This window comes from Typopeltis vanoorti, chromosome 18 (genome assembly GCF_054136105.1).
Source record: "Typopeltis vanoorti isolate ZY-2024b chromosome 18, IOZ_Tvanoo_1.0, whole genome shotgun sequence".
Classification (NCBI taxonomy): Eukaryota; Metazoa; Arthropoda; class Arachnida; order Uropygi; family Thelyphonidae; genus Typopeltis; species Typopeltis vanoorti.
Window position 1 is genome coordinate 110495628 of NC_143566.1, and position 14669 is coordinate 110510296.

At 37.9% G+C, this 14669-nt stretch overlaps 1 pseudogene; it reads left to right on the plus strand.

Moving 5' to 3' along the window:
- Positions 1–2159: 2159 nt before the first annotated feature.
- Positions 2160–2299, plus strand: LOC150097070 (U2 spliceosomal RNA; annotated as a pseudogene).
- Positions 2300–14669: the final 12370 nt, after the last annotated feature.

Sequence of the window (14669 nt, forward strand, 5' to 3'; positions counted from 1 at the left end):
CATTGTTGTTCAATCTATACATTAATGACATTTGGAAGGATCTTGCAAGCGAACATCTAACAGATGTTCGCTTGTTAGATCCTTCGGATGATGCAAAGATGGGTAGAGCAATCAGAGATTCTGCTGATGTCCAGCAGTTACAAAATTATTTGAATAGGCTGCAGGTTTGGGCAAACGTAAATGGCTGTCGGTTTAATGTTAGTAAGTGTAAATTTATGCACTTTGATGTAATAACATTTCGAGCGGCATATTATATTACCAGGGTTATGCTACAAGAAAGTGACGAGGCTAGCAGTCTTGGCATAATGGTAGACAGGACTCTGAAGTTGAAAGGTCACATAGCAAAAGTTGCAAAAACAACTCAGAGGATGATCGCGATCTTGAAGCGAACCTTGACATGTATGAATAAGGAAGTTATTTTGCCTCTTTGCAAATCCTTGATAAGACCGCACCTGGGGTTATATGCGCAGATTTGATCTCCTGGAATTGGTGCAAAGAAGAGTTACAAATATTATATTGAGATTATGCAATTTAGATTATGAGGACAAATTGCTAGTATGTGCATTACAGACACAGGATAAAGGGGAGGTGATATGTTAAAGAGGTCTATAAACTTAATGGATGTTATAGGATATCGACTGATGAAATTTTTCGTTAATCGAAATTGGGAAGAGGACAATTGGGAATACATGGAAGTTAAGATTGTATGCAGTTAAGAAAGGGGTAAGAACTAAATTTTCCTGTAACAGAGCAGTAAGTGAAACAATTTGCCTGTTGAAGTGGTAGGTGCATCTTGTGTAAATCAGTTTAACGGTTTGGGTGATGTATAGTATCCCTCGATGAGTCCTTGACTCTCTGGAAGTCTCAGATAATAATGATAATAATAATAATAACGATGATTAATGACCCATCTCTCACCAATTCATTGCATTCAATTATGTTATGTTCCCCTTTTACTACTGCAATGGATCCTATGGTTCAGCTTCGTGAGATGGCTCAGATATGTGCCATACGAAGTCTTTAACTCGTCGGTAACCCTGAAGTCAGCTACTAGGGAGAACTCAGAGCTCTGTATCTACTGATTTCCAAAATGTTAGCTAGGGCCGAAGAAGTTCCGCTTACATCCTTTGGAGAATAAAAAGATAAAATAATTTAAGTGAAATTTAGGAAGTTTCTTGCTTCGTGCAAACGTCTGTAATGGTGGTTGCATAAGAACATTATAGTTTTGATTTCTGTTCCCAATGAGAAATTTTTTCAGCCAATTCCAGAGGAACTAGATCTTTGTTACAAGTCAAGGTTTTTCCCCCTCTGGACAAAAATTTGTTTTTTAATCCTACATTTCAGACTCATGTCCACAGCAAACACTTACAAATGCATATAAATACTAGGTTCGGATTAAGAAACATCAGCTGTTATCTTCCATGTCATGGGAATGTAATCAACTCAGTGTCAAGTTCTAGTGAAAGAGTGATGCCTTATTCCTTTCAGGGAATAAGCGTTACTTTATACACTATTATCTAGCTTTTGAAAACGTACAGGATTTGTATATTGTTATTTTAGGTCAAACTAAATAAATAAATGAAAATAAAAATCACTGCACGAACAAACTAAGAACTTGATAACAGTTAACAACCACTAAGAATCTTGTAGGATATATTATATTATAAAATGAGCCGATAAAATATCCCCACTGAATTTATGAGCATTACGGGCCTGGCAATCAAGTGATTAGCACATCAACTTTTCTCTCCAGGAAGTTTTCATTACCAGAAGAAACTTAGGTTTTTAAATTCTTCAACGATTGAACATCCATGTGCACAGATGGAAAACACAAATACATATAAAGATACTAGTTAGGGTTTTGGAACAGTCTCTGTTCTATAACATAGTGGGAATGCACTCAACTAGTGATGGAAAGAGGTGGACAATGCCTGCCAAATTCCATAAAATTAGTTGAATTGGGACCAATTAAACGTTGATTTATCTCTTTGCGATCAAATAAATAAATAAATAAATCAGCTAACTCCTTTTATTCCCTTATAGTGAGTAGGCGAGGCCTTTATACCCTATTATCTTGCTTTTGGAGACTGATTGGCCAGTTCAATCCACCGGTAGCCAATCAGAGATAGCTGGCCCATACATGTAACATCCATACAATGATCGCTTCTCGGCCTTTTGGCTAAGATCAAAGTGTAGTATCTGCGTCTGCGTGAAGTTATCTGCATAAAGTTACGTTGCATGTTCGAGTCAAAGTTCCCCTGCGAGATCGTGCACAGCCTCCTTGGTAAGATAATTTGTTTGTCATTTTAGTTCTGTTGGATTCGTTTTTCTTGCAGTGTGCACTTCTTCAGCCTACCCTGTAAGCAGATGTTTTCTGCTGACAGGAAACGCTTGGTGTTCTTTCTCTTTTTATTTTGAAGTCCATTGATTTCGGACTTTGTATTATATTCTCTTCCTGTAACACTTAATCAGTGTCACAGCTTTGTTTTAGGATTTGCTTTATACTTTGGTTATATTTAAAAAAATAAGAATTACGGCTTCTTTTCTGCCAAGAGTTAAGACAGTCGGCATTGAAATAAACGCTAAGATAGAAAAGCGAACGCTAGTTAAAGCGCCAGTTGATTAGCGTAGGTTGACAGAGCATTTATGGTTTTACTCCTTATGGGTTGGAAGGTATCAGATAGTTGTTAAAGATATCGAGACGCGAACGAAACTCCTTAACGGTTTCGAATGTGCAGGAGAAAAACAGTTCATCCCTTTATGGTGGGGGTGCGCTTAAAACTCTAAAAATAGATAGATAGATTTCCACTTGAATATCTTTAAAATGGGGACGATGTGATTCGAAAGGTCTTTTCAAGATAGAGACGTCCCTAAAATAAAACTGACAAACGATAAACTGGAAATCCGGGGAGGTTATAATCACTATGGATATGAAAACAGCCGTTCCCAACTTCAAGTAGGACAAAGTTTAAGTCTCCTTACTTCCGTTTGTTATGGACTGTCAAGACTTCTTCAGCCAACCTACTTCTCCGGGCCATATCTAACATGTAAAATTTCAAAAACCGCCACTGCCACCTCATCTTCTATGTCAAGAACTCCCCTTACCTGCTCAAGACTGATCTCACTTATGTCGTCTACGAATAGGTCACCCCATTTCGCACTAACTACCTTAAGACCTTTTTTTCCCGTGACGAGGAGTAGAGTTCCCTTATTTTTTTAATGGCTCTTTTGAATTTCTCCTGTACCACAAGAGTGTCTTTTAAGAGATGCCTTAAAGTCTCACCTGCTTTCGTGTAGGGGGGGGGGGGTCTTGGAAAGCAATCACCGATTCCTCTGGTGTGATGTTAGCTGATTTTGGCTTTTGTGTCTCGACTTCCTCTGGACTTATTGGTCGTTTTGATGTGTTGGTGGTCGCCTCCATTTTCTCTGTTTCTTCTTCTTCCTCAACTGAGTCTACGTTAGTAGTTTCTTTTTTGTTATGGTGCTGTTTTTTTTCCATCTGCTGTAGTTTCTGTGATGGCGGTTGGATTATCTAACTTTGTCTTGTCCGGTAGGCAACCACCAATGAAGAGGCTGGCAAACAAGTGCTGTCATCGCTTGGTGCCTAACTCTAATAAGATATGTTACTGTCTGAAATAATGTGGGTCGATTTTCTTGAGTTTACGTGATAAAAATGCCGAGTTTCTGGGAGGAAAAACCCTCTTGCCCGTGCCAGAGATAGACTAACTCGGGAATCGGTCGAAAAAAGGCTTAAAAAAATTCCTCTAGTCTGGGACTGAACTTGAACTTAAGTCTGACTTGGAGTGACCAAGCGCCACTTCCACTGAGATACACAGGCCTTTTCTGGCTGTGATCATCCATCATTCACTTTGCGTATGGATAAAAGTTAAGCATGATGATTCTGTATATGTAATATACAGTAAACAGTTGAGAAGTAAACAGCTTCTGAAAAAGAGAATTGTTAATTTCTTGGATATAGCACAAGATGATATATTTATGCAAATAATGGTTTTAGATTACAATTACTACTTGAAAAATCTTGTCTAAAGAGTTGATATAGTCAAAAGTAAGACTGAAGAATATTCATGTATAATAAAATATAAGAAAGGAGCGAGTTTTATTGCCCAATGAAATTAATAATGCAAACTGAACACTACTAACGACTCAAATGAAGATCAAAATTCAGAGTATTCATTGGAAGATATTGTAGGTTTTTTGCTGATTTATATAGTGGAAGATTTGCCAAATTAGATAGCATCTTGCAGCAATGTATTGTTATTACCGTATTGTATTTGCGACCACTTGGAAGTCTATGCTCTCCTGGAAGACCAAGCAGATAGTTTTTCTGTCTTTTCCCTACAGGTTCATGTCCTGTAAGATTGGAACGTTTCTGATTTTAGGTGGCATATGATTTACATCAGCCAGAATGAGACTACTGTTGCTTATTAAAGGCTTGAAATGGCTCAACTCCCAAAGCTTCAGGTTGGGTCACTTAATCAATTTCTGGAATATCTAACATGTAGTCCATATATGTATGAACATAACTAAGATTTACCCCGGCATTAATTGCAAAGATCGAGAATTAAACAATCGCAAGCTTGGCAAAATAGAAAATTATATTTATTTTACAAATACCAACATTTCGTCTTACATAAGATAATACACCATTAGTGAGAGCAAAGAAAAGTAAGGAATTTGAACAATAGAACAGTACAGCTCATGTGTGCCAAATTTGAATCCCTCTACATGAAGTTTCGCTTTTGTTAAGTTTAAAACTATTCGGGATGAAAATGGTAAGTTATTTATAAAACACAATTTAACACAATTGAGTACGATAATTTCCCAAAGTTTTGGAATGGCAAGGCCATCGTTACAATTAAGGTTTGGTCGATGAAGTAAAGCTTTAGTACATTCTTTGAACAGCATTTCATACACGTAGATCTGTGCAAAAGTTTTTTGTTTTCCCAATGGAGCCTATGGTTTGCGTTTTCAATTTCATGCTATGTCTGATTGATCAGATTTGTGCGATTTGATTACCCTGATGTGGTCTCTTGATGATCGGAATATGTTTATTGTCTGATTTTCCTGCTAACCCGCAGCATGACAGACATAAGACCAAAGAGAATGCCGACAACCTACCAGCAAAAGTTTGAAAACAGACATTATGTAATCAAGTTCCCAAATGATGAGAACTTATTTAATATCCTATCTGCAAAACCTAATTCAACACCTTGTCTATGGCAGAAAGTTACATTACTTCAAACTCTTCTATTACCAATGTTCACAGAAAAAGATGGCCCATCTCCTGCTGATCGATGATAACAGAATACTGAAAATTTTTATTGACTTATCAGAGCCCTACAAGGCGTCTGGACTTATCAAAGGCCATACATCACCAGCACCAGCTATAATACATTTCTTGAACTCATTCACACTAGATGCACTCACTGTTAGTGAGAAAAATCTACCTCTTGCCCCTTTCTTAACCGCAAAGGAACTCAGCTTCCAAGGATCCTCCCTTTCTCTTCACACTTTCTATATAACGTAACGAAAATTTTCAACTGATATCAATTAACATGCATTTAGAAGTTTATAGACTTCTGACCTTTTTATAAAAATTCTCTTCTGCCAGTTACAAATGACATACTTTCAATATGTCCTTGTAATCCCAATATCCATCTTTTTAACTTATTTCAGCCTTTCCACAGCTTCAACCCTCAGAACATAGACCAAATCTGTGCACCACCAATAGTCCATTTGCGGTTGTACAAAGAGGCAAAATGACTTCCTTATTCCTACGGTCAATGTTCATTTCAACATCACAAAAAATTTTCGTTCGTGTTGTATTTTCCTGTGATCTTTGAACTTCTATGTAAAATACCTCGAATATCCCTAGCCTCAATTTCTCCAAGCATAATCCCACCCAATATATATATGTGTGTGTGTGTGTGTGTGTGTGTGTGTGTGTGTGTGTGTGTGTGTGTGTGTGTGTGTGTGTGTGTGTGTGTGTGTGTGCGCGCGCGCAGAAATATCAGCACGCCAAAGCGAATAACTTAAAACTTACATTCAACTGATAGCCATTTTCATTTACCCAAATTTCCAGCCTATTAAAATGGTTCCGTAAGCACTGCATATAACTAGCACTTCTGATTGCCCTGCTTAATCTTGCATCAGCAAAGAGTTGAACATTCATTGTCCGGTTCTTTCCCATATCATTAATAGATTGAACAATAATCCAAGGACTGAACTTTGGGGTCACACCACTGGTCGCCTTAAATCTGGCAGATTCCCCCCTATATATATTTATATTTTTGAATAAATTCAACTCAGAACTATGCAGCATTTAATTGTAATGATTTGTTGCCCTTCCTATAAATAAACTAAATATATAAGAACTAATTTCTAAGGCTCATAATTACCAGTGTAACACGAAAATATTACGCATTCCATCGCTGAAAATTCATAGCATATTTAAGAGTACAATAGAAAATTGTACTCTAACACTTCCAACATTTCCAAGACACTTGATAAGATCTGGAAAGAAGGTTTCTCAGCAAACTGCTATCCATACTTTGTAATTGGGTTTGTAATTTTTTTTCTGGTGAAGAAATCAATAAATCAGTAATAAATTGGATTCCATTTTCTGAAAGGATAATGCTGTTACAACTTAAGAGAAACCCCGTTAACATAAATATCATCCAAGCTTATGCACCCACAGCTGACAAAAGTGAAGAAGATGTTTGAAGAGTTTTATGAACACCTAAAAGAGATTAAAAACCTAACAAAGAAACATGATATAAATATAGTAATGGGTGACTTCAATGCAAAAGTGGGAAGAGGGGGTGATGGAGAAATTGTTGGCGAACATGACTTAGGCACCAGAAACGACAGAGGAGATCGCCTAGTCCAATTCTGTCAGGAAGAAGATCTAACAATAGCAAATACCTGTTTTAAACTTCCACCAAGAAGACTGTACACTTGGAAATCGCTTCAAGATAACCAACACAATATTGTCAGAAATCAAATTGATTATATACTGATAAATGAAAGATTCCACAGTAGTATAAAGAGTGCAAAGACTTATCCTGGAGCAGATATCTCATCAGATCACAATCCCATAGTTGCAGAAGTACGTCTTTTAGATTAAAATCAGCTAAAAAATCACAAAAGAAGAAAAAGAAAATTGATGTAGAAAAACTGAAAGACCAGAACATAAATAAAAGTGCCAAGACACAGCTTAACCTGCGATTACATCAGATTAACAAAGTAGAAAATAAAAGTGTGGAATCTCTTTGGAATAGCTTAAAGAATGCCATCGTAACAACAAGTATTGAAGAAGTAGGTTATGTGAATAATAAAAAACAACAGGAATGGATGACAGATGAGATTCTTTCTCTTATTGATACAAGAAGAATGTATAAAAACAAAGACCTAGCCAGGTATACAGAAACACATAACATCATCAAGAAAAAAATAAAAAAAGCCAAGGAAAATTGGATGAAAAATTTATGTACTGAAATTGAACTGCTTCAGAAACAACATAATAATTTCAATCTGTATAAGAAAATCAACGAAATTTCCGGAAAACTGAGGAAAAAGCAAATAGTGTCTCTAAGAGATGAAAATGGAAAAATAGTTCTAGAAGAAGAGAATAAAGCACAGATTTGGATGAAATATGTAACAGAACTTTTCAGTGATACTAGACAGAAGCCTATAAATATAAAAGATAACATTCAAGGACCAGCAATCATGAAATGCGAAATAGAGAATGCTATACAAACAAGTAAAACAGGAAAAGCCAGTGGACCAGATGGCGTGCAAACAGAATTTTTAAAATTAATCGAACCAGATAACATCAAACTACTTGAAAAACTATTTAATAAAATATATGAAAGTGATGAATTTCCATCAGATTGGCTCAAATCTACATTTATCACTGTCCCAAAGAAACCCAAAGCGAATTCCTGTGGTGACTTCAGACTTATTAGTCTAATGAGCCAAACATTAAAAATATTTTTGAAAGTAATTCAGAATCGCATTTATAGAAAAAGTGAAGAAACTCTAAGTGAAACAAAATTCGGCTTTCGGAATGGTTTTGGTACTAGAGAGGCCCTTTTCTGTACCCAAATATTGATACAAAAATGCATAGAAAAACAGAAATCTGTCTTTATGTGTTTCATAGATTTTGAAAAAGCATTCGACAAAGTCAGACACACCAACTTAATAGAAATCCTTCAACAAATAAGGCTAGACGAACAAGACATAAGACTAATAACAAATCTGTATTGGAATCAGTCAGTTACCGTTCAATTAGACAACATTACCATCAGTGATATTAACATCAAAAGAGGAGTGAGACAAGGATGTGTGCTCTCACCACTCCTGTTCAACATATATGCAGAGGTAATCTTTAAAAAAGCATTGGAAGAATGTCCAGAGGGAATCACAATAAATGGAAAGATTGTTAACAACCTTCGATATGCAGATGACACCGTGCTAATTGCAGATAACATTATGGATCTCCAAAAACTCGTTGACAGAGTATACATAGAAAGCCAAAGAATGGGAATAAATATAAACATCAACAAGACAAAATACATGATCATCAGCAAACATCCAGCCTCATCAATGAAACTGACACTCAATGGGAAAAATATTGATCAAGTGTCAAGATATAAATATCTTGGTTGCTGGCTTAATGAACGGTGGGATCCAGAAATAGATATAAAGACAAGAATTGAAGTTGCACGGCAGTCCTTCATGAAAATGAGAACACTATTCTGCAATAAAGACCTAAACATGGAAGTCAGATGCTGAATGCTGAAATGTTACGTGTGGTCTATTCTGCTCTATGGAGTTGAAACATGGACATTGAAGGCGACAACCAACAAGAAAATCGAAGCCTTTGAGATGTGGCTATACAGAAGAATGCTAAAGATATCATGGACAGAAAAAATTACCAATGAAGATGTCTTAAAATCCATTGGCAAAGCTAAACATCTTGTACAAATAATTAAGAAACGAAAAACATCATATCTTGGACACATCATGAGAAACAGCAAATACCAACTTCTACAAACTATTTTGGTAGGAAGAATTGATGGCAAAGGAACTAGAGGAAGAAAAAGAATATCATGGTTTGACAACATCAAGACTTGGACAGGAAAGAGAAGTGCACAACTGCTCAGGTTAGCACAAGAGCGCAGTTTGTTCGCCAAGATGGTCGCTGACCTTCGATAGAAGATAGCACAATAAGAAGAATTTTTTTTTCAAGGATCTTTCACTGTATGCAACGGGGAAGGGGATAGTGTTCTGCAGTTTTTCTGAGGAACATGTCCATTCTTTTTTTAAAAGATATAAGTAAACCACTTATCTTACTGACCTCAAACCTTATCCACAATTTTGGCAAATGACAGCATTCTATCATCAACAAAATATTATTATTATTATTATTATTATTATTATTATTATTATTATTATTATTATTATTATTATTATTCCGAGCAACTCCAAGGAGTCGACAGACTCATCGAGAGAGGCTCTAACATCATGTGAAGAACAACTATTCGACATTCACACAGTATCTATCATACCTAGCCTTGAACTCATTCACGATCGTAGCACCCACAACAGACTCTAGCAGCTTATTCCATTAATTCACCACTCTCCAAGTAAAAAACCTAACTCTAACCACATTCTTCCCAACTTCCATGTATAGCCCCTAGTCCTCCCACCACCAGTCCTATTCTCAAAAATATCTTCTGGATTAATCTTATAGAAACTCTTCAGTAATTTGAATGTCTCAATCATATCATCCCTTTTCCGCCTGTCGACCAATTTTTGAAACCCACAAATCTTCAACCTATTCTCATAAGGTTCATTCCACTGACCTGCTATCATCTTGGTAACTAGTCTCTGGATCTTCTCCACCTCCTCCCCCATCAAGGAGAAACCCTGGCTCCCATCTGGGCACAGTAGTCTAGACAGAGTCTTATCAAGGCTCTATATAGAGGAAAAATAGCTTGTTTCTCTCTCCTTTTTAAAGTTTTTTTTGAGCAACCAAGTGATTTGATGAGCTAATTTAGCCACTTTTGCAATGTACCCCATAAACATCAATTCCCTATCCATCAACACTCCCACATCCCTGGCCTCATCAATCTCCTGGAGTACGGTTCCATCAATGTGATATACAGCCTGCTATTCTTTTCACTCCAAAATCCATAACCTTACACTTTGCCACATTAAATTGACATCCATTTTCCCTATCCCAGTCCTCCAAACTATCCAAATCATCTTGTAAAATTTTGACATCCTGTGCACTCACAATTGCTCTACCCAACTTTGCATCATCAGCAAACAAGTGAACACTTCCTCTCAAATCCTTTCTTATATCATTGATGAACAAATTACAAATTGAAAAGTAGTTGGTCCAAGAACAGAGCCTTGCGGCACACCACTAGGCTCTATCAAGGCTCTATAGTCACAAGCCATCTTTTGGACTGAACTCTTAAATAAACCACTCTCTGATATCTCTCCATCAACCACCCTCCTATCCATCTCACCATCTCTATATCCATCTCCATCTGCTCCAGTTTACTGATTAGAGTTCCATGTGGTGTCCTGTCAAATGCCTTGGCAAGGTCCAGTAGAATCACTGTAAACCCTTTACCCTTATCCAGTTCATCCGTCACCGTGTTATAAAACGTGAGCAAGTTACTGAGGCATGATCTACCCTTCGCAAAATCATGTTGTCCGCCTTGCAATATCCCATTTTCATCTATCCGATCCTGTATTCTTTTCTTGACTAATTTCTCCAAGACCTTGACAACGATTCCTGATATGCTAATTGGTCAGTAATTTACAACAGCATCCTTGGAACCTCCTTTAAGCAGTGGAACTATTTTTCCCCCTCTTTCCACCCCCTAGGGACTATCCCAGACTCGAGGTTCAAATTAAAAAAAAATGGTCAAGGGCACTGACAATTCTTTAGCCGCTTCACGTACGACACGAGCTGGTATACCATCCAATCCCACAGATGTATTGACATTGCGGTTATGCAATAGACTACTCACCTCCACTTCATTCACCACGTATAATATATTGGTTCATTCATTTCTGCAATGTCACCTGGATGATATATTCTTGCAAAGTGATCACTCAGTAACTCAACTATATCAACTGATTCAGTTGCCTCCCTACCATTGGCATTCTTTAAAATCATTCTGCCATATATATTTTTTCTTTTACTTGCAACATATCGAAAAAACTGTTTAGGATTCTGTTTAGCCTGCATGGCCAATATTCTTTCATAATCCGCTTTTGCTTTTCTTACCACCCTTATTACCTTTCTCGCCTGAGCTTTATACTGTTCCTGCAACTGCTGGTCATCTTTCTCCTTAAATTCCCTCCACAATTGTTTCTTTTTTTGCAGCTCAAGCTTAATGGTGTTATTCATCCATTTAACCACTACTTGATTTATTATTCGGACTCTAGGTATACAGTCAGCCATTGCTTCATGCAAACACTTCTTAACTGCCTCCCATGCGTTATCAACATCTAGCCCTTGCAGTTTTACATGCCATGGCACTGAACCAATCAAACTCCTAAGCGTGTCATACTTACCAGCCAGATGTTTCCACATGTACCATGTCTTGATTGTAAATTCCACATCTTTAGCCACCTCCCAAGTCAAAACCCTATGATCACTCTCACCAATTGGTGGCAATGTGGTCATATTTGTTACAGCCAAATCCTCAGATGCAATTATTAGGTCAAGCACTCTCTGACCCCTACCATTAAACGCTGTTGCATATAGTTATCCCTTAATATCCACATAAAGACCAATTCCTTCCTCCCATGTGTCTTCTCCTCACTCTAATCAATGCGACCATAGTTGAAATCTCCCATAATAATTACCCTCCTTCCACTCATTTCTTCTATTTGCTTGTGCATACTGTCACCACCATCTTTTCCATCACCTGGTCTATAGCAGAACCCAATTGTATATTTTGTTCTGCTAGCCACAATCTCACACCAAATAGCCTCAAATGTGCTCTTTTCTCTATCCTGCAATTCAACTTCTATTCTCCTTGGCTGTAGCTCATCAGCTATCATCAACAATACTCATCCCCCCTATTTTATTCTCCCTGTCATTCCTGGACACACTATACCCATCACATTCAATCCCACTACCTATGTCATCTACAGTCAGCCATGGTTCACTAATGCCAATAACCTGTGGTCTTGAAGTGCCAACCATGGCCAGAAATTCTTCCTTCTTGTTCCTAATACTCCTAGAATTAGTGTACATGAATTTCAGACCCCCATTCCTACCTTGATGCCTTATACTAACTATCCCATTCTGATTTTTTGTCCTTATTCGCTCGGGCATATTATACTCATTCATACACTCAACTGCCTCCCTAAGGACTGTATATCTACTCCCCCCCCCCTTAATAAATCTAGTTTCCCTGAATTTGCACATCCACCACATTCAGCAACACTTTCTCAAGTCTTCTTACACCGAATCCATTCAAATTCAAGCCATCCATCTTACATAGATCCTTTCGCCCATCAAACTCACTCCACACGTCCACAAATTCCACACCACTCGTCATACAGAACCCACGCATAAAGTCATTTGCAATTTTGTCCCTCCTTTTAAACACTTCACTGTCATACCGTGGCAAAAGACTAATCATCCTAACTCTCTCACTCTTTTCTTTTGCTACCTCAAACAATTCATTCAGGCCCTCTATCATTTCCATTTTATCTCCTTTCAAATCATTCGTACCTGCCACAGGTTTTGAGGAAAAAGATGACTGCTCGCATAGTAGTCTCGCGTTTTTGATTAAGTGTGATAGTTTGTGGATTCTCGAATGATAAATATAGAGGTAAGCGTTCTTCGTTTTGTCTATTTTTGTGATTACTCATTTCATAGCTGGTAGACTCTTGAGTGAGTCTAAGGGATTAGTCAATAGACTACCCCTAGATCGTCAGGAATAAGACTTTGGAAGCTTTCCCCCATTGTATACAAGGATGGAGAATGTAAAAGATATCAAGGATGCCATACAACTTTTACTCAACGTATGTCACTTGACATTCTCAAGTTCATCCTAAAGAAATTTGAAACGGATTATCCTGGTTGCTTGATTCTCTTCACTCAAGTAAATGACACTGAAGATGATAATTTGGACATAGAAGAGGACATTACACCTGTTCCACCTACAAAGACTCCCCGACAGCTCTATTGTTCACAGTAAGAACAATCTAATAAAAGACGCAGAACATTGGAAGATGGAATGGAAGATGATGTAACAACTCTCCAAAATCAGATCACCCAAGATAGAAAAGAAAAGGTCCCTCCAGTTATCCTTCGAGATAAAGATAAATGGATCTCAGTCTCAAGATCCCCAGGGGAACAAAATATCAATTTCTCCTGGTCAAGAAATACTGAAGAGGGCGTAAAGATTCATCCTACCACTGTCACAGATTACCGCATGATGACAAAAATGCTGGACAACTCTACATTGCCCTTCCACACCTTTGCACTAGCAGGCGAGAAATTAAAGGTGGTTCTAAGAGGAGTGTCTGAGGGCATCACGACTGATGAGATCACAGCTGACCTCATCAGTCAAGGATTGACCCCAACCAAAATCAGTAGAATGTTGAAGTCAGATAAAACTCCAATGCCACTGGTGTTGGTCGAAATCTCCAATACACAAAAAAGAATCTATGAAGTTACTGACATTTGTAAGCTTAAAATCACAACTGAACCTCTAAGGAAGAAGACATCGGCAGGGCTGTGCCACAGATGCCAGAGGTTCGGGCATAGCCAAAATCTGTGCATAGCTGCCTACAGATGTCTAAAATGCGGTGAGGGTCACCACACTAACTCCTGCACTAAGGCCAGATTCACACCTGCCTGTTGTGCCATTTGTAGAGGACCACATCCCTCTAATCACAAGGGATGTCTCTTCAACCCAAAAAACCGTGGATCAACAAGAACGAGCCACCCTCCTCCAAGCAATGACAGAAACAATGAAACAGGTCTGCCGTCCAGATCATAATACCTCACATTCGGCTTCACAGGAAGGCACTCGACCTTCATCCATGTCCAAATCATATGCGGAAACGGTAAGAACCCAGACTCCATCGCAAGAGGGAACATGCTCAAATCTCACATCAGCTTTAACCTCGTCACTTGCAACAATGCTGCATGAATTCAGCAAAGCAAGCACCTCACCATCTTCCAGAAAGAGATTCTATCTAGAAATCCAATCCATATCAACAGCTCTCTATAATGTTTAAAAAATTTAAACCGAATTCCCTCATGATAACAGCATGGAATGTCAACGGCTTAACAAACAAAATTCTCGAACTGCAAGAATTCGTCAAAAGATACAATCCAGACCTAATCTTGATCAGTGAATCCCACCTCAGACTATCAAACAACCCAAAACTAAGAGGTTATATTTTATATAGGACAGACAGACTTAACTCTTGTGGAGGCGGCACAGCTATTTTTATTAAAAATTATTTAAGCCACAGCTCGCTGACCAACCCCCAAACTCTAAACCTTGAGGTGACAGGTTTGGAGGTGCACACTAATAACGCAGGCAAATTCAAAATCTATGCAGCGTACAGTCCTCCCAGCATTTCACTATTGA